Genomic DNA, 21,849 nt, shown 5'->3' on the forward strand with positions numbered 1-21,849 from the left:
AAGCAGTCCACGAGTGTGTCCCACGACGATCTTGGGTAGAGAACTGCAGCATCAGCTGTTGCTGCCGTTCTCTACGGGCTGCAGGAATCCAATGACGGAAGGTAGGTATCCTTCCGCACTGTATTCCTCCGCCACTTAAAAAAAAAAAAGTCCCTAGTCTCACTTTATGCCATTGCTGTGTGGGAAATTCCCACACAGCAATGGCATAAAGTGAGACTAGGGACTTTTTTTTTTAAGTGGCGGAGGAATACAGTGCGGAAGGATACCTACCTTCCGTCATTGGATTCCTGCAGCCCGTAGAGAACGGCAGCATCATCTGATGCTGCCGTTCTCTACCCAAGATCGTCGTGGGACACACTCGTGGACTGCTTCGGATCGTGGGTGAGTATTTTTGTGGTTTGTTATGTTAATATTTATTCCGGAAAAGACAATGGCTTCGGGGAACAATGTGACAAGTATTGGTAAGTATGTTACTCTATGTTATATGTACTGTATGTCTATGTATGTATTGTATGAATGTATTGTATGTATGTAGTATATATGTGGTATGTATGTAGCATGTAGTATGTATGTAGTATGTATGTAGCATGCATGTAGCATGCAGTATGTATGTAGCATGCATGTAGTATATATGTAGTATGTATGTGGTATGTATGTAGCATGCATGTAGTATGTATGTAGCATGCATGTAGTATGTATGTAGCATGCATGTAGTATATATGTAGCATGTAGTATGTAGCATGCATGTAGTATATATGTAGTATGTAGCATGTAGTATGTATGTAGCATGCATGTAGTATATATGTGTTATGTATGTAGCATGTAGCATGCATGTAGTATGTATGTAGTATATATGTGGTATGTATGTAGCATGCAGTATGTATGTAGCATGCATGTAGTATATATGTAGTATGTATGTAGCATGCATGTAGTATATATGTAGTATGTATGTAGCATGCATGTAGCATGTAGTATGTATGTAGCATGCATGTAGTATATATGTAGTATGTATGTAGCATGCATGTAGTATATATGTAGCATGTATGTAGTATGTATGTGGTATGTATGTAGCATGCATGTAGTATATATGTAGTATGTATGTAGCATGTAGTATGTATGTAGTATGTATGTAGTATGTATGTAGCATGCATGTAGTATATATGTAGTATGTAGTATGTATGTAGTATGTATGTGGTATGTATGTAGCATGTAGCATGCATGTAGCATGCATGTAGCATGCATGTAGCATGCATGTAGTATGTATGTAGCATGCATGTAGTATGTATGTAGTATGTATGTAGTATGTATGTAGCATGCAGTATGTATGTAGCATGTATGTAGTATGTATGTAGTATATATGTAGTATGTATGTAGTATATATGTAGTATATATGTAGCATGTAGTATGTATGTAGCATGCATGTAGTATGTATGTAGCATGTAGTATGTATGTAGCATGCATGTAGTATGTATGTAGCATGTATGTAGTATGTATGTAGTATATATGTAGTATGTATGTAGCATGTAGTATGTATGTAGCATGCATGTAGTATGTATGTAGTATTTTTTTTTTTTTAACATTTAACACATTAGCCGGATGATGGGACTACTACTGTCCCATCATTGGCTAATGTGTCAATCACTGTCATGGTAGCAGGCATCGCCAGATGGGACTTGTAGTCCCATCGGACGATGCTTGCACAGACCCCCGGACATCAGCACAGCCCCCCGGCAGGCCGGTACAGACCCCCACAGGGTGCACAGACCACCGGCAGGCCGGCACAGCCCCCCGGCAGGCCGGTACAGACCCCCACAGGGTGCACAGACCACCGGCAGGCCGGCACAGCCCCCCGGCAGGCCGGTACAGACCCCGGGCAGTCCACACAGCCCCCGGCAGGCCGGCACAGCCCCCCGGCAGGCCGGCAGAGACCCCCGGAAGGCCCGAAATGACGGCGCATCATGATGCGCACACACCGCGCATCATGATGACGTCAGTCTGTCAATCAACTTTGAACTTCCGATTCCGATGCCGAATTCCGATATTGAAAAAATATCGGAAGTCGGTATCGGAATTCCGATACAGCAAGTATCGGCCGATACCCGATACTTGCGGTATCGGAATGCTCAACACTAATTATGACTATATATTTATACCTTGGGTCTATAGTGACACCTACTGGAGGTATATGCGCATATTCATGACTTTAATGAGCGGTACCACGTGACCGCTGAACACTGGAAGAGCTGCGGTGCTGGAGACCATGGATGAAGCAGGGGCTACAGAGACTGTGCCATGAGGGGGTGAGTATGTCAGGGAGGACAGGGGGAGCATATGCTATATTCACCTGTCCCCGTTCTACCGGCGCATGCTGCTCTGTCCTCCGCATCCTCTGGCTGTGACGTTCAGGTCAAAGGGCGCGATGATGTAGCTAGTGCATTCCCTCTGGCTGAACAGTCACTGACAGAGGACCCAGAAGACTGAGCGGCGCGTGACGGTGGAACGGGGACTGGTCAATATCGCAGGTGCCGGGGTCCTGAGCCAGCAGAGACACCGGCACCTGTCCCCCATAGCTCGCTGGTGTCCCCGCCTGCTCAGGACACCAGCACCTGGCCCCCAGTGACGAGAGGTGAGCATGTCATTTTTTTTTAATTTGCAGCATATGGGGCCTATTCTATGGAGCATCTTATGGGGCCATAACATTTAAGGAGCATCTTATGGGGCCATAATCTTTATGGAGTAGCATATGGGGCATATTCTATGGAGCATCTTATGGAGCCATAACCTTTATGGAGCAGCATATGGTGCATATTCTATGGAGCATCTTATGGGGCCATAACCTTTATGGAGCAGCATATGGGGCATATTCTATGGAGCATCATATGGGGGCCATAACCTTTATGGAGCATCTTATAGGGCCATAACCTTTATGAAGCATCTTATTGGGCCATAACCTTTATGGAACAACATATGGGGCATATTATTCTATGGAGCATCTTATGGGGCCATTATTAACCTTTGTGCAGCATTATATGGGGAGTATTTTGTATGGAGCATTTTATTGGGGCCATCATGAACTGTATGGATCATTATATGGGGCATATTATTCTATGGAGCATCTTATGGGGGCATTATTAACCTTTGTGCAGCATTATATGGGGTCTATTTTGTATGGAGCATCTTATGGGGCCCATCATGAACTGTATGGAGCATTATATGAGGCTCTTTATTAAATATGGATATTCAAAAACATTTAACCTACTGATGTCTCCAATTAATTTTACTTTTATTGGTATCTATTTTTATTTTTGAAATTCACCAGTAGCTGCTGCATTTTCCACCCTAGGCTTATAATCGAGACAATAAGTTTTCCCAGTTTTCTGGTGCAAAATTAGGGGCCTCAGCTTATACAGTATTTTAGTACAACTCCTTGTATGCACTTTAGATGATTTACAGATCTATTATACTTATTTATTTTATTTTACTCATTTATATTGCTCCATTAATTCCACAGTGATTCACATACATTATCAGTAGAGTTGAGCGACTTTTGGTTTTTTAGGGTCGCGTTTCGTTTCGTGAAACCCGACTTTTCCAAAAGTCGGGTCGAGCAAGATCGTCCGATTATAGGGAAAAGTCGGGGTCGTCCCGAAACACGAAACCCAATGTAAGTCAATGGGGAATAAAAGTCGGCAGTGAGAGGAGGACAGGAAACACACCTACAGTGCCCATTTGAATGCCAAAAGCATCAATTCTTCTTACTTAAGCTTGTCAACCTTAATTAACTTCATAATACAAGTTACGCAATGAAAAATGGGGGTTATTTGGCTAAAGTTGTGGGGGGGGGCTGGCTCCAGGTTTTCATGTGCCCTGGGCGAAAGAGCGCCCCTTTAACACATACCACAACTCATCATGCTCCGATACGGCAGAGAAATAGCGGTATAGTACAATGAAAAATACTTCACTTTTTACATCTCATGACAAGGCCCATCTATTTCTCCATACAGAATCATTGGTCCCATATAATGTTTGAAACAGTATATGATGAGCTCCACATAATGCTACAGTATGTGTTGGTCCCCATGGATGAAGCTCCACTGTCTTATGGGCCCAAATAATGCTCCAAACATAATGGGCCCCATTTCTAATGCTCTAGTGTATAATGGGCCCTGTAAATGCTGCTCCAGTGTCTGATGTCCACCTTTGGAATGTTCTAGTGTATGGTGGGCCCCATCTATCATTCTCCAGAGTATAGTGCTCCCCAAAAATTGCTGTCCCAACATTGAAAACAATGAAATAAGTCTCCTCGCTAGGGAATCCCTGTACTAGTCTGGACTCCTCGTCGTCCCCATCTTCCATCTCACTGCACAGTATTTCAACCTTGCAAGTGCTGTGATCCTGAGCAAGCAGGGGGGGCACACTCGTTGGCGACGGCACTGGCACAGGGCCTCTGATAGTACGGTGGTGTGTCTGATGGCGGGTGGGCCGAACCTGCACTTTCATCTGCAGCTTCCTCTTTGTCACCGTGTAAGATGGAACTGTATATGGGAAGGGTAACCTGAGTTTCATCAGGGTCAGATTCAGGCCGGGTAGCGTGCGAGGGGAATGTAGTGGTCTGGGTCAATGTACCAGCAGATTCATCGAGCAGTGGCTGGGCATCAGTGCACTTGTGTCGCCCCCAGGAGTATGGTCGCCACAGTGGCATTACCTTCTTCCTAGGGAGTGTGATGTCATGCTTGGGAGCAACGAACGATCTCTCTAGCAGGTTAACTGATTGGGCGGCGTTATTCCCACGAGTCATGACCCTCCAAACAGCGTTCATGAAGGCAAAGTGTTTGTTTTACGTGGGCAGTATGGTTGCAAAGCTGAACCTTAAAGGAATGTCCAGAAGGGCACAACCAGGAGTGGAGCCTACGGTTAAATTCGACTCCACCTGGGAAACCTCAACCATGCCAGCTACAGAACAGATGCACACATTGCAAGCTTAATTCCGTTAACGAACGAGACTCCGTCATGCCCCGCGGTCCGAGTACGGCTTACTAGAGGGACACGTGAGGCTCTGGAACATGAGATTGGCGAATAACTGGTGTGTCATGCCCTTACATGTCCGTGGCTGCATGTGCGCTACACTGAAAAGGCCAGCGTTTGTCGCTTACAGGTGCAGATAACCCGCTGAACAACGTTAGTGATGGGGATCACTGATTACAATTATTACCCGTGAACAATGATTTCCCAGTAAGTGCAGGTCAACTGCAGTTCCGGAATTAGGCCTAACCGTCATTCCTGAAAAAATGAAAAACTTACGTGTGCAAACCACAGGTGCTGTAGCTTGCTTAACAGCTCGCCAGCCGTTCTCACGCCCAGTATGGATTACACGTGATTGCACAAAGGTTAGAAAGGGTACCGTATCCCCAGATAACATGTATGGATAGCGTACACATTCAAAATATATGTCTCAGGAGGCAGGCTCAGACGGTGTTAGGCCCAGTATGGATTGCACGTGATTGCACAAAGGTTAGAAAGGGTACCGTATCCACGGATAACATGTAAGGATAGCGTACACATTCAAAATATATGTCTCAGGAGGCAGGCTCAGACGGTGTTAGGCCCAGTATGGATTGCACGTGATTGCACAAAGGTTAGAAAGGGTACCGTATCCCCGGATAACATGTATGGATAGCGTACACATTCAAAATATATGTCTCAGGAGGCAGGCTCAGACGGTGTTAGGCCCAGTATGGATTGCACGTGATTGCACAAAGGTTAGAAAGGGTACCGTATCCCCGGATAACATGTATGGATAGCGTACACATTCAAAATATATGTCTCAGGAGGCAGGCTCAGACGGTGTTAGGCCCAGTATGGATTGCACGTGATTGCACAAAGGTTAGAAAGGGTACCGTATCCCCGGATAACATGTATGGATAGCGTAAACATTCAAAATATATGTCTCAGGAGGCAGGCTCAGACGGTGTTAGGCTCAGTATGGATTGCACGTGATTGCACAAAGGTTAGAAAGGGTACCGTATCCCCGGATAACATGTATGGATAGCGTACACATTCAAAATATATGTCTCAGGAGGCAGGCTCAGACGGTGTTAGGCCCAGTATGGATTGCATGTGATTGCACAAAGGTTAGAAAAGGTACCGTATCCCCGGATAACATGTATGGATAGCGTACACATTCAAAATATATGTCTCAGGAGGCAGGCTCAGACGGTGTTAGGCCCAGTATGGATTGCACGTGATTGCACAAAGGTTAGAAAGGGTACCGTATCCCCGGATAACATGTATGGATAGCGTACACATTCAAAATATATGTCTCAGGAGGTAGGCTCAGACGGTGTTAGGCCCAGTATGGATTGCACGTGATTGCACAAAGGTTAGAAAGGGTACCGTATCCCCGGATAACATGTATGGATAGCGTACACATTCAAAATATATGTCTCAGGAGGCAGGCTCAGACGGTGTTAGGCCCAGTATGGATTGCACGTGATTGCACAAAGGTTAGAAAGGGTACCGTATCCCCGGATAACATGTATGGATAGCGTACACATTCAAAATATATGTCTCAGGAGGCAGGCTCAGATGGTGTTAGGCCCAGTATGGATTGCACGTGATTGCACAAAGGTTAGAAAGGGTACCGTATCCCCGGATAACATGTATGGATAGCGTACACATTCAAAATATATGTCTCAGGAGGCAAGCTCAGACGGTGTTAGGCCCAGTATGAATTGCACGTGATTGCACAAAGGTTAGAAAGGGTACCGTATCCCCGGATAACATGTATGGATAGCGTACACATTCAAAATATATGTCTCAGGAGGCAGGCTCAGACGGTGTTAGGCCCAGTATGGATTGCACGTGATTGCACAAAGGTTAGAAAGGGTACCGTATCCCCGGATAACATGTATGGATAGCGTACACATTCAAAATATATGTCTCAGGAGGCAGGCTCAGATGGTGTTAGGCCCAGTATGGATTGCACGTGATTGCACAAAGGTTAGAAAGGGTACCGTATCCCCGGATAACATGTATGGATAGCGTACACATTCAAAATATATGTCTCAGGAGGCAGGCTCAGACGGTGTTAGGCCCAGTATGGATTGCACGTGATTGCACAAAGGTTAGAAAGGGTACCGTATCCCCAGATAACATGTATGGATAGCGTACACATTCAAAATATATGTCTCAGGAGGCAGGCTCAGTCGGTGTTAGGCCCAGTATGGATTGCACGTGATTGCACAAAGGTTAGAAAGGGTACGGTATCCCCGGATAACATGTATGGATAGCGTACACATTCAAAATATATGTCTCAGGAGGCAGGCTCAGACGGTGTTAGGCCCAGTATGGATTGCACGTGATTGCACAAAGGTTAGAAAGGGTACCGTATCCCCGGATAACATGTATGGATAGCGTACACATTCAAAATATATGTCTCAGGAGGCAGGCTCAGACGGTGTCAGGCACAGTATGGATTTGACGGCCCAGATTACACAGCGGAGGAGCAGGGAGAGGTAAAGATTGCAAATGCTGGGGCCCTGCCCAAGCAAGGGGGGCCCACTCGTGGGCGTCGGTACTGGCACTGGGCCCCTCATAGTACAGCGGTTTGTCTGACGGCGGGTGTGCACCACCACCGTCAGAGACACTTGCTTGCACTATGAGGGACCCTGTGCCAGTGCCCGCGCCCAAGAGTCGGCCAACCCACCTGTCCAGGGCAACGGCACTTGCACGGTGTCGTGCGCTAGGTGGTGACCCCGGCCATGGGGGGGAGGCAACACAGTTAGGGAGTTTTAGAAAGTGGCATATGTTGATGTTGGACATTCAGCTGATGCAAAAGGCGAAATAGGTCAAGTCCCAGGAAGAGGTGGACCAAAGCAAGCCATTTTTCTGTCACCCTATGTGTCATCAGGGGAAGGTGGGACAAAATCCTTGGAAACCCATGCATGGTTCATTTTAATGAAGGTTAGATCATCCACATTTTGGGTTGACAGACGGGTCCTTTTTTCTGTCAGGATTGATCCAGCTGCACTGAAGACTCTTCTTTCCGATAGCACACTTGCAGCTGGGCAAGCGAGCTCCTGTAAGGCATATTGTGCCAATTCAGGCCAGGTGTCCAGTTTAGCGGCCCAATAGTCAAAGGGGAATGACCTGTGTGGGAGAACATCGATATGGGAGGAAAAGTAGTTTGTAACCATGGTTGACAACTGCTGTCTCCTGTCACTTTCCATCGATGCAGTATTACCAGTTGTGTGAGCGGTATTTGAAAAATCAGTCAACAACATTGTCATGAAACCCCTGTCTCCAACGCCACTTCTGCTGTGTGCACCATGAACACCTCTGCCAAGCTGCCCCCGGCCCGTACGGCTCGTGTGAGAACCATCACCGCTGCTGTGTGCTGGGAATGCCTCAAGCAACCGATTTACCAGAGTTGCTTGTTTATTAGCCAATATTAGGTCAAGGTTCTCCTGTGGCATGATGTTTTGTAATTTGCCTTTATAGCGTGGATCCAGGATGCTGGCCAACCAGTAGTCGTCATCGTTCATCATTTTGGCAATGCGGGGGTCCCTTTTTAGGATCCGCAAGGCATAATCTGACATGTGGGCCAATGTTCCCGGTGTCAATGATGCACTGCGAGTTCTGGTTGGAGGAACTCTTTCTGGCAAATCCACATCCCTCCAGTCACGCACAAACCCTGTACCAGACCTTGCCACGCCAACATTTTCACTTGCCCCATGAGATGCATCCTCCTCCCCTAAGTTATCATCCCCATCATCATCCTCCTCCTCCTCTTCTTCCTCCACCTCATCCAGGAGAGGTCCCTGAGCAGACAATGGCTGAATGTCATCAAGGATTCCCTCCTCCTCTTCCTCCTCATCAACATTGGCTGCAGACGCCTGCTCCTTAAGGTGCGTCAAAGTTTGCATGAGCAGACGCATAAGTGGGATGCTCATGCTTAGGATGGCGTCGTCTGCGCTTACCAGCCGTGTGCATTCCTCAAAACACTGAAGGACTTTACAGAGGTCTTTCAGCTTCGACCACTGCACACCTGTCAACTCCATGTCTGCTCTCAAAGTGCCTGGCCGTGTATCCTCCCACAAATGCATTATGGCCTGCCTCTGCTCGCTCAGCCGCTCCACCATGTGCAGGGTGGAGTTCCACCTTGTTGCAATGTCGATAATGAGGCGGTGGTTGGGAAGGTGGAGCAATCGCTGCAGCTTCTGCATACGAACGGAGTGTACAGGCGACCGGCGGATGTGCGCGAACAGTCTTCGCACCTTCTGGAGCAGGGCTGTTAACTCCGGATAATTTTTGAGGAAGCACTGCACCACCAGGTTCAAGGTGTGAGCCAAGCAAGGTATGTGGCTGAGTTTTGAAAGGGCTATGGCTGCCACAAAATTACGGCCGTTATCACTAACTACCTTGCCTGCCTCAAGATGTACACTGCCCAGCCATGACTCAGTTTGTCGCTTCAAGTACTCGGCCAGCACCTCGGCGGTATGTCTGTCGCCCAAACACATCATCTGCAACACAGCCTGCTGACGCTTTCCACTAGCTGCTCGATAGGGGGACACATCGTGTGCAACAGTGGCAGCTGCAGATGGAGTGCTCGTACGACTGCGCTCTGTGGACGAGCTTTCGCTTCTGGAGGAGGAGGAGGAGGAGGAGGGTGGAACGCCTACAGCCAACTGTTTCCTATACCGTGGGCTAGGCAGCACTGTCCCACCACCGCTGTCCCCTGTGGACCCTGCATCCACCACATTAACCCAGTGCGCAGTGATGGACACGTAACGGCCCTGGCCATGCCGACTGGACCATGCATCAGTTGTGAGGTGCACCTTTCCGCTCACTGACTGCTTGAGTGCATGGACAATGCGGTCTTTCACATGATGGTGGAGGGCTGGGATGGCTTTGCGAGAGAAGAAGTGGTGACTGGGTAGGTCATAGCGTGGTACTGCATAGGCCATGAGTTCGCGGAAAGCTGTGCTTTCCACCAACCGAAAGGTCATCATCTCAAACGAGATTAGTTTGGCAATGTGGGCGTTCAAACCCAGTGTACGCGGATGAGAGACTGAGTACTTTCTTGACCTACTCATAGTGTCTGGGAGGGTGAGCTGGACTTGAGAGCTGCATATGGTGGAAGTAGCGGTGGACAGGGCGGACTGAGAGAGGGTTGATGATGGTGATGGAGTTGGTGTTCTTTCTGATGGCCTAGAATCAGTCTTTCGTTGATATAACAGTGGGATTCCCTGACTGGTGTGGCCTTGCAACGACACCTCAACATTTGCTGCTGTGCTAACCGGTGGGTTTACAGTGTGGGAAACAATGTAGCGTTGATGACTACCTTCGTTGTGATCAGTTGCACATGTGGCACTTGAGGTTTGGTGTTGTGTCCACGCTTGCAAGTGCATGCTGGTTAAATGTCTAAGCATGCAACTGGTATTCAAATTTTTCAGATTTTTCCCTCGGCTAAAGGTCTTTGCGCACTTCTTACAGATAACCTTGGCCTGATCATGAGGATTTTGTTCAAAAAAGTGCCACACTGCACTCTTCCTACTTTGGCAGACATTTTGCGGCCTAGCACGCTGTGATCTTTTGACCCTCTGGACAAGCTGTCCAGCAACTCTTTTGATGTTTGGAACCTGTGTTTGGAGTGCTCCGGGCCTGCCAGATAACAGCTGTTGCGATGTCGATGTCTGCTGTGGATGCTCCTCATCTGAGCTATTGGAAGCAGCACCCTCTTCCCCCAATGGATGCCAATCTGGGTCAACAACTGGGTCATCCATCACCTCCTCTTCTATGTCATGTGCACCTTCCTCTGTGTCACCGTGTTTGGTGGTATAGTGTGCGGGAAGGGGCATCTGAGTCTCATCAGGGTCAGAATCTGACTCTGTACACTGCGAGGACAATGTAGTGCTCTGAGTGAATGTACCAGCAGAATCATCCATCAGCGGCTGTGCATCAGTGCACTCCATGTCAGATTCATCTTGGCCTGGGTAATTCACCATTTCACTTGATAATCCAGGCATGGTATGTGAAAACAGCTCCATGGAGTAATCAGTAGTATGGCCTGCGTCATCCTTCAATCTTGGTTGGGGCGAAGGACACAAGGAAAGGTGTGGTTCATGAACATGAGCCTCCAATGACGACTCAGTGCTTTTACTTTTTACAACTGAAGAAGAGGAGGCGATAGAGCTGGAGGCTGAGTCAGCAATGTAAGACAAAACTTTTTCCTGATGCTCTGGCTTTAAAAGCGGTTTGCCAACTCCAAGAAAACTAAGCGTTCGAGGCCTTATGTAGCCAGACGATGACGCAGGCTCAACACCTCCTGCATTCGGTTCTATTTTGCTCTTGCCACTACCATCAGATCCACCACCAACACCATCATTACCAGCTGCCAACCCCCGCACAATTCCACGGCCTCTTCCACCAGCCTTCCTCATTTTTGGTAGAAATGTAGACAAAATCCAACAAACTATATAGTATGTAAAACAAGGTACAAGGTGTCTATAGGACGGGAGATTTTGAATTTCTGCACACACTTTTGGACACTGGACACTTTTGGATTGTGTGAGGCCCACTGATATCTGAGCGCTATGTGACAGGCTCGATGGCACAGCTGTGACCTAAGTGACTAGAGGATAAGTGAGATTTTGAATCTCTGCACACACTTTTGGACACTGGACACTTTTGGATTGTGTGAGGCCCACTGATATCTGAGCGCTATGTGACAGGCTCGATGGCACAGCTGTGACCTAAGTGACTAGAGGATAAGTGAGATTTTGAATCTCTGCACACACTTTTGGACACTGGACACTTTTGGATTGTGTGAGGCCCACTGATATCTGAGCGCTATGTGACAGGCTTGATGGCACAGCTGTGACCTAAGTGACTAGAGGATAAGTGAGATTTTGAATCTCTGCACACACTTTTGGACACTGGACACTTTTGGATTGTGTGAGGCCCACTGATATCTGAGCGCTATGTGACAGGCTTGATGGCACACCTGTGACCTAAGTGACTAGAGGATAAGTGAGATTTTGAATCTCTGCACACACTTTTGGACACTGGACACTTTTGGATTGTGTGAGGCCCACTAATATCTGAGCGCTATGTGACAGGCTTGATGGCACAGCTGTGACCTAAGTGACTAGAGGATAAGTGAGATTTTGAATCTCTGCACACACTTTTGGACACTGGACACTTTTGGATTGTGTGAGGCCCACTGATATCTGAGCGCTATGTGACAGGCTTGATGGCACAGCTGTGACCTAAGTGACTAGAGGATAAGTGAGATTTTGAATCTCTGCACACACTTTTGGACACTGGACACTTTTGGATTGTGTGAGGCCCACTGATATCTGAGCGCTATGTGACAGGCTCGATGGCACAGCTGTGACCTAAGTGACTAGAGGATAAGGGAGATTGGATTGCTTTTAAAAAAGCAGTTTGCGGAGCAGTGGGTAAACAGCAATGCCAGCCTGTCAGGAAGCCTTAAAAGGCAGCCCAACAACCAACACCACTGATACACCACAATATAGCCTCCCCTTGCACTGCACACACAGTGACTGGTGTGTTGTGCAGGCCAAATTGCTATCAGCAGCAGAAGCAGTTTTTTTTCCTTCTCAGCAGGACAAAAAAAAAAAATTGGGATTGCTTTTAAAAAAGCAGTTTGAGGCCCAATGAATATCTGAGCGCTATGTGACAGGCTCGATGGCACAGCTGTGACCAAAGTGACTAGAGGATAAGGGAGATTGGATTGCTTTTAAAAAAGCAGTTGGCGGAGCAGTGGGTAAACAGCAATGCCAGCCTGTCAGGAAGCCTTAGAAGGCAGCCCAACAACCAACACCACTGATACACCACTATATAGCCTCCCCTTGCACTGCACACACAGTGACTGGTGTGTTGTGCAGGCCAAATCGCTAGCAGCAGAAGCAGTTTTTTGGTCTTCTTCCCTGCCTAACGCTCTCCCTACAGAATCAGCAGCAACCTCTCCCTATACTGAGATCGGCAGAAGTAAGATGGCGGTCGGCGTGCACGCCCTTTTATACCCCCTGTGACGCCCACCAAAGCAAGCCAATCACTTGCATGCCCTTCTGAAAGATGGTGGTGACCCGTGCCTAGGTCATCACGTTGCCCACAGTGTCCGTGGATCCTGATTGGCTGAAAAAGAGCGCAAAACAAACTTTTGAAACGCGACTTTGGCGCGTAAGTCGCCGACCTCGTGGCCGACCTCATCCTAGGGTCGGGTTTCGTTTCATGAAACCCGACTTTGCCAAAAGTCGGCGACTTTTGAATTTTTTCGACCCGTTTCGCTCAACTCTAATTATCAGCCCTTCCCCGATGGGGCTCACAATCTAAATTCCCTATCAGTACATCATTGGAATGTGGGAGGAATCCCATGCAAAACAGGGAGTAAAAACTCCTTGCAGATGTTGTTCATGGTAGGATTTGAACCCAGTACCTCAGTGCTGCAAGACTACAGAAATAATCACTGAGACACCTCTATGTATATGTCTCAGTACTTTTATTTTTATTCATTGCTCAACATTTAGCCCTTTTCTCCCTCTTGACTACTGTCTTTTTCATTTCTGGGTGTGTGGCCCTGCTTTTAACATTTTAATCCTTTTTGTGTACGTTGATATATTTATTGTCAGTTGATGTAATTTAAAAAACCATTACTATTTTTTCACCTTATTGTGTATGGACTTTATGGACGGCTTCTCTTTCTTTCTGTTTTTCTCTTATAATTTAACCCTTTCGCGCCAGAGCCTGTTTTTGCCTTCGTGACCGGGCCAATTTTTTCAATTCTGACCAGTGTCACTTTATGAGGTCATAACTCTAGAACACTTAAACGGATCCTGATGATTCTGACACTGTTTTCTCATGACATATTGTACTTCTTGATAGTGGTAAAATTTCTTAGATATGATTGGCGCTTCTTTGTTAAAAATATTGAAATTTGGCAAAAAATTAGAAAATTTAGCAATTTTCAAAATGTTAAGTTTTATGCCCTTAAATCAGAGAGTCATATTGCACAAAATAGTTAATAAATAACATTTCCCACATGTCTACTTTACATCTGCACAATTTTGTAAACATAATTTTTTTGTTAGGAAGTTATAAGGGTTAAAAGTTGACCAGCGATTTCTCATTTTTACAACAAAATTTACAAAACCATTTTTTTAGGGACCACATCACATTTGAAGTCACTTTAAGAGGTCAATATGACAGAAAATACCCAAAAGTGACACCATTCTAAAAACTGCACCCCTCAATGTACTCAAAACCACATTCAAGAAGTTTATTAACCCTTCAGGTGCATCATATGAATGAATGAAATGTGGAAGGAAAAAATAAACATTTAACTTTTTTTCACAAGCATTTTACTTCAGAACCAATTTTTTTTTATTTTCACAAGTGTGAAAAAAGAAAATGAACCACAAAATTTTTTGTGCAATTTCTCCCGAATACACCGATACCCTGTATGTGGGGTTAAACCACTGTTTGGGTGCACGACAGGGCTTGGAATGGAAGGAGTGCCGTTTGACTTTTTCAATGCAGAATTGGCTGGAATTGAAATTGGATGCCATGTCGCATTTGGAGAGCCCCTGATGTACCTAAACAGTGGAAACTCCCCACAAATGACACCATTTTGGAAACTAGACCCCTTAAGGAACTTATCTAGATGTGTGGTGAGCACTTTGAACCCCCAAGTGCTTCACAGAAGCTTATAACGTAGAGCCATGAAAATAAAAAATCATATTTTTTCCACAAAAATGATCTTTTTGCCCCCAAATTTTTGTTTTCCAAGGGTAACAGGAGAAATTGGACCCCAAAAGTTGTTGTCCAATTTGTCCTTAGTACGCTGGTACCCCACATGTGAGAGAAAACTACTGTTTGGGCACACCTGGTGGGGCTCGGAAGAGAAGTAGTGACGTTCTGGAATGCAGACTTTGATGGAATGGTCTGCGAGCATCGTTACGTTTGCAGAGCCCCAGATGTGTTTAAACTGTAGAAACCCCTCACAATTGACCCCATTTTGGAAACTAGACCACCCAAGGAACTTATCTAGATGTGTTGTGAGCACTTTGAACCCCGAAGTGCTTCACAGAAGCTTATAACGCAGAGCCGTGAAAATAGAAAATCACTTTTTTTCCACAAAAATAACCTTTTAGTCCCCAATTTTTTATTTTCACAAGGGTAACAGGAGAAATTGGACCCCAAAAGTTGTCCAATTTGTCCTGAGTACTCTGATACCCCATATGTGGGAGAAAACTACTGTATGGGCACACGGTGGGGCTCGGAAGGGAAGTAGTGACGTTCTGGAATGCAGACTTTGATGGAATGGTCTGTGGGCATCATGTTGCATTTGCAGAGCCCCTAATGTGTCTAAACAGTGGAAACCCACCAATTCTAATTCCAACCCTAACCCCAACACACCCCTAATCCTAACCCTAGCCCTAACCCTAGACCTAGTCCTAACCCTAACCCTAGCCCTAACCCTAGCCCTAACCTTAACCCTAGCTCTAACCCTAGCCCTAAGCTGCGTACCTGCTTTTTTTTTTTCTTTACTTTTTTTGTGACAAGATCACTGCCTGGCACATAGTAATGCCACTTCTCCTGTGATCTGTCCCTGACAGGAGATTAGAGGAGAAGCAGCGTTACTGGGTGACAAGATAGTAACGCCGCTTCTCCGGTGATCTCGCACTGACAGGAGATCAGAAGAGATGCAGCGTTACTGTGTGACAAGATCACTTGCTGCACAAGGTGTCTCTTTTAGTTAAAAATGCCTGGGGGGGTGACAGGTTCCCTTAACAGAATATCTAATACAGGGTGCATCGGAGTCCCTCTTCCTTCTATTTTTGGCGGTACTTACATTATCTACATAGGTTTTGTGTGTTTCACAGTCCCTCCTACATAAATTAAATAGGATGTGTCTAACCATGTGACACACACTCTGCATGCTCAGATAAGTTAGCAAAATGTTTTTTCACCATTTAAAGCAATGAGAAAGTGCAAAAACGCAGCAAAACACAGTAAAAACGCTATGTGTGAACATAGCCTAAGGGTTGGCGGAGGCATTTTTGCTTCCTCTCTTTTTTAATTTGCAGAACATAAGATATCCTAAATAGGATTTTACAGGTGAAAATGTAATCTTAGGTTTAGTATGTTTTATTGTTAGCCTGTAAAAATGTGGGGTAATACTCTGACAACGTTGTTCCCACCAGTAACCTGCTAGTCAGACATGCATCCGGGCATCTTCCCCATCCTGCTCCCATTCCGTTTGAGTACTTTTTACACCCATTTCAGCGATTTTACCGCCAGTCAGACCTTATCAGAGGGTCTGCCAGAAAAATGCTTGAGTTTCCCATTGACTTCCATTATACTCATTACTCGAGTTGAGCACACAAGCATGCTCAATTCGAGCACAGAGCACCCAGCAGCCAAGCGTTTTAGTGCTCTATCATCACTAGTGGTAGTGGTATCCAGTGTGAATAATATAAACTACTGTTTAAAAGTTTAGGGTCACTTAGAATTTCCTTATTTTTGAAAGAAAAGCACAGTTTTTTCCAATGAAGCTAACATTAAATGATTCAGAAATACACTCTATACTTTGTTAATGTGGTAAATGACTATTCTAGCTGCAAACGTCTGGTTTGTAATACAATATCTTCATAGTTGTATAGAGGCCCATTTCCAACAACCATCACTCCAGTGTTCTAATGGTACTTTGTGTTTGCTAACTGTGTAAGAAGGCTAATGGATGGTTAGAATACCCTTGAAAACCCTTGTGCAAGTATGTTAGCACAGCTGAAAACAGTTTGGCTGATTAGAGAAGCTATAAATCTGACCTTCCTTTGAGCTAGTTGAGAATATGGAGCATTACATTTGTTGGTTCCATTAAACTCTCAAAATGGCTAGAAAAAAAATCTTTCATGTGAAACTCAACAGTCTGTTCTTAGAAATGAAGGCTATTCCATGTGAGAAATTGCCAAAAAAAGAAAATTTCCTACAAGGCTCTAACCAGAATAGAAAAAGAAGTGGGAGACCCCGCTGCACAATTGAGCAACAAGACAAGTACATTAGCATCTGAAGTTTGATAAATTGATGCCTCACAGGTCCTCAACTGGCAGCTTCATTAAATAGTACACGCAAAACACCAGTGTCAATGTCTACAGTGAAGAGGTGACTCCGGGATGCTGGCCTTCAGGGCAGAGTGGCAAAAAAAGGCATATCTGAGACTGGGTAATAAAAGGAAAATATTAATATGGGCAAAAGAACACAGACATTGGACAGAGGAAGATTGGAAAAAGTGTTATGGACAGACGAATCCAAGTTTGAGGTGTTTGGATCACACAGAAGAACATTTGTGAGATGCAGAACAACTGAAAAGATGCTGAAAGAGTGCCTGACGCCATCTGTCAAGCATGGTGAAGGTAATGTAATGGTACATGGAGTCGTTAAGACTAAATTGGACAGGAAATCCCACCATATCATCTTTTATGGTTTCTGACAGACCTTTCTGAAAGAGAACTGCTAGGGCATCATCATTCCATTTAGTAAGGACCGAATACTTTTGGAACTTCTGGCAATATAACTCTGCAGCATCCTGACCCTGGTTCAATACCAATAAGGTTTTCTCAGCTTGATCAATAGCATTAGGTTCATCATACAACAACCCCAGGGCCTGAAAAAAAGCATCTACATTAGCCAGAATAGGATCTCTAGGTGTCAGAGAAAAAGCCCAATCCTGCAGATCGCCGCACACAAGGGAGATGACAATTTTAACCTGCTGCACCGAGCTCCCCGATGAATTAGATTTCAAAGCAAGAAATAGTTTAGGTATTCTTAAAATTCAAAAATTTTGACCGATCCCCAAAAACACATCAGGAGTAGGGATCTTTGGTTCTACAGCAGATGATTGAGCGAGATAGGCAGAAATTCCCAGCACTTCAGCAGCGAGCTGCTCAACATGATCGGACAATTGCTTAGTCTCCATTAAGGAAAAAATCCTCCTACGGCCCCAGAGAAAAAGAGGAAAAAAAATAAAAAAAATTCTGACACCTTTTTTTTTTTTTCCAATTCTTTCCATCTTTTGAGTACCCTAGAGTCTACAGTTTTGGCTAGTGATTCTGTTATGAACGGGTCACCGAGGAGGATGGCAGGAACAGGCTAAGCTACCAGGAAACTAGAGAGGTTGGTAACTCAGCGGATTGCAGACCCCTGATCCTAACAACACAGCTAGCAGTAGCTGTGGAACGTTCCTACGATGCCCTAGATGCCTCGGCACAGCCAGAGAACTAACTAAGCCTAAAGCCAGAAAGGTAAAATCTAAACTGCCCCGGAGCAGATCCCCAAAGGAATAGATAGCCCCCAAACATATATTATCGGTGAGACAAGATGAGACACAAACGTAGGCAGAAAATAGACTGAGCAAATGATGTGGCCCAAACTGTCTAGATAGGACAGGACAGAAAAGATACTGTCTGCAATCACGCAAAAACCCTAAAAAATCCAACACATCTGATATACAGAAAACCTGAGGCCACACGACCTCACCCCAGCTAGATCAGCACTCTGGTATGAACTGGAGGCAAAGCAAAAGATACTAATATAACAGGGAACTGAACAGACTGACACAAGCTGTAACATATGGAGCAGGGCCCAGCACTGCCCCCAGCAGGGAGTACATGGAACCCTTGCAACAAAGCAGAAAGCAAAAAAAAGGCACAACCAGATTAGATGCAAAGGATTAGCAAAATAATCATTTAACTGAAGCATGCAGATCAGGCAGAAGACAGAAGAACTCAAAATGCACAAGGAGGAAATCACCAGCAACCACTTATGGAAGCCTACTCACTTATAAACTCCCAGCCAGTAATCCCAGATTCCCAATCATCGTCAGGTGGAAAACTTCCATCAAACTCGCGAGCTCCACTACTCCCAGTAACCACCAGAGGGAGCTCTGGCTCAGAAGTCCGAGCAAGGGAATTCACAACAGGTGTGGGGTTGCTTTGGTGCTGGTAAAGTGGGAGATTTGTACAAGGTAAAAGGGATTTTGAATAAGGAAGGCTATCACTCCATTTTGCAACGCCATGCCATACCCTGTGGACAGCGCTTGATTGGAGCCAATTTCATCCTACAACAGGACAATGACCCAAAGCACACCTCCAAATTATGCAAGAACTAATTATGGAAGAAGCAGGCATTTGGTATTCTATACGTAATGGAGTGACCAGTGCAGTCACCAGATCTCAACCCCATTGAGCTGTTGTGGGAGCAGCTTGACCGTATGGTACGCAAAAAGTGCCCATCAAGCCAAAACAACTCGTGGGAGGGGCTTCTGGAAGCATGGGGTGAAATTTCTCCAGATTACCTCAGCAAATTATCTGCTAGAATGCCAAAGGTCTGCAATGCTGTAATTGCTGCAAAGGTAGCATTCTTTGACAAAAGCAAAGTTTGAAGGAGAAAATTATCATTTCAAATAAAAATCTTTTTTTTGAACGTTGTCAATGTCTGGACTAGATTTTAAATGCATTTGGCAACTCATTTGATTAATAAAAGTATGAGTTTTTATGGAAAACACAAAATTGTCTGGGTGACTCCAAACTTTTGAACGGTAGTGTATGTATTATGGATGTAGTATATGTGTTGTATGCTTTGTTTGTAGAGTAGTGTGTATAGTGTATGTAGTGTGTGCTGATGTTTGCTGTGTGTAGAATATTTGCAGAGTAAGGCTGGGTCCATATTGCGTTATGGCCATGCGTTTAACACATCTGTTACTAAGCGGCGCTAACGCTATGTAACAGATGCGTTAATGCACCCATTGGCTGCCATTATAGTAACGCATCCTAACTAGTGTTGAGCATTCCGATACCGCAAGTATCGGGTATCGGCCGATACTTGCTGTATCGGAATTCCGATACCGACTTCCGATATTTTTTCAATATCGGAATTCGGCATCGGAATCGGAAGTTCAAAGTTGATTGACAGCCTGACGTCATCATGATGCGCGGTGTGTGCGCATCATGATGCGCCGTCATTTCGGGCCTTCCGGGGGTCTCTGCCGGCCTGCCGGGGGGCTGTGTGGACTGCCCGGGGTCTGTACCGGCCTGCCGGGGGGCTGTGCCGGCCTGCCGGTGGTCTGTGCACCCTGTGGGGGTCTGTACCGGCCTGCCGGGGGGCTGTGCCGGCCTGCCGGTGGTCTGTGCACCCTGTGGGGGTCTGTACCGGCCTGCCGGGGGGCTGTGCCGGCCTGCCGGGGGGCTGTGCTGATGTCCGGGGGTCTGTGCAAGCATCGTCCGATGGGACTACAAGTCCCATCTGGCGATGCCTGCTACCATGACAGTGATTGACACATTAGCCAATGATGGGACAGTAGTAGTCCCATCATCCGGCTAATGTGTTAAATGTTAAAAAAAAAAAAAATACTACATACATACTACATGCATGCTACATACATACTACATGCTACATACATACTACATGCTACATACATACTACATATATACTACATGCATGCTACATACATACTACATGCTACATACATACTACATATATACTACATGCATGCTACATACATACTACATGCTACATACATACTACATGCTACATACATACTACATATATACTACATACATACTACATACATGCTACATACATGCTACATACATACTACATACATACTACATACATACTACATACATACTACATGCATGCTACATACATACTACATACATACTACATACATGCTACATACATACTACATGCATGCTACATGCATGCTACATACATACTACATGCTACATACATACTACATATATACTACATGCATGCTACATACATACTACATGCTACATACATACCACATACATACTACATACATGCTACATGCTACATACATACTACATATATACTACATACATACTACATACATACTACATACATACTACATGCATGCTACATACATACTACATACATACTACATACATACTACATGCATGCTACATACATGCTACATACATACCACATACATACTACATACATACTACATACATACTACATGCTACATACATACTACATATATACTACATGCATGCTACATACATACTACATGCTACATACATACTACATACATACTACATGCATGCTACATACATACTACATATATACTACATGCATGCTACATACATACTGCATGCTACATGCATGCTACATACATACTACATACATACTACATGCTACATACATACCACATATATACTACATACATACAATACATTCATACAATACATACATAGACATACAGTACATATAACATAGAGTAACATACTTACCAATACTTGTCACATTGTTCCCCGAAGCCATTGTCTTTTCCGGAATAAATATTAACATAACAAACCACAAAAATACTCACCCACGATCCGAAGCAGTCCACGAGTGTGTCCCACGACGATCTTGGGTAGAGAACTGCAGCATCAGATGATGCTGCCGTTCTCTACGGGCTGCAGGAATCCAATGACGGAAGGTAGGTATCCTTCCGCACTGTATTCCTCCGCCACTTAAAAAAAAAAGTCCCTAGTCTCACTTTATGCCATGCTGTGTGGGAAATTCCCACACAGCAATGGCATAAAGTGAGACTAGGGACTTTTTTTTTTTTTAAGTGGCGGAGGAATACAGTGCGGAAGGATACCTACCTTCCGTCATTGGATTCCTGCAGCCCGTAGAGAACGGCAGCATCATCTGATGCTGCAGTTCTCTACCCAAGATCGTCGTGGGACACACTCGTGGACTGCTTCGGATCGTGGGTGAGTATTTTTGTGGTTTGTTATGTTAATATTTATTCCG

General features: G+C 45.2%; 1 protein-coding gene across 1 annotated transcript in view; it reads left to right on the top strand.

Annotated features, from left to right (window-relative positions):
• The window catches only part of LOC141066966 (myomegalin-like), a 444,577-nt gene that overhangs the window by 233,217 nt on the left and 189,511 nt on the right, over positions 1 to 21,849 (top strand). The gene's annotated exons all lie outside the window — the stretch shown is intronic.

The sequence above is a fragment of the Dendrobates tinctorius genome, unplaced genomic scaffold (genome assembly GCF_039654945.1).
Source record: "Dendrobates tinctorius isolate UK_male_01 unplaced genomic scaffold, ASM3965494v1 ptg000012l, whole genome shotgun sequence".
NCBI lineage: Eukaryota > Metazoa > Chordata > Amphibia > Anura > Dendrobatidae > Dendrobates > Dendrobates tinctorius.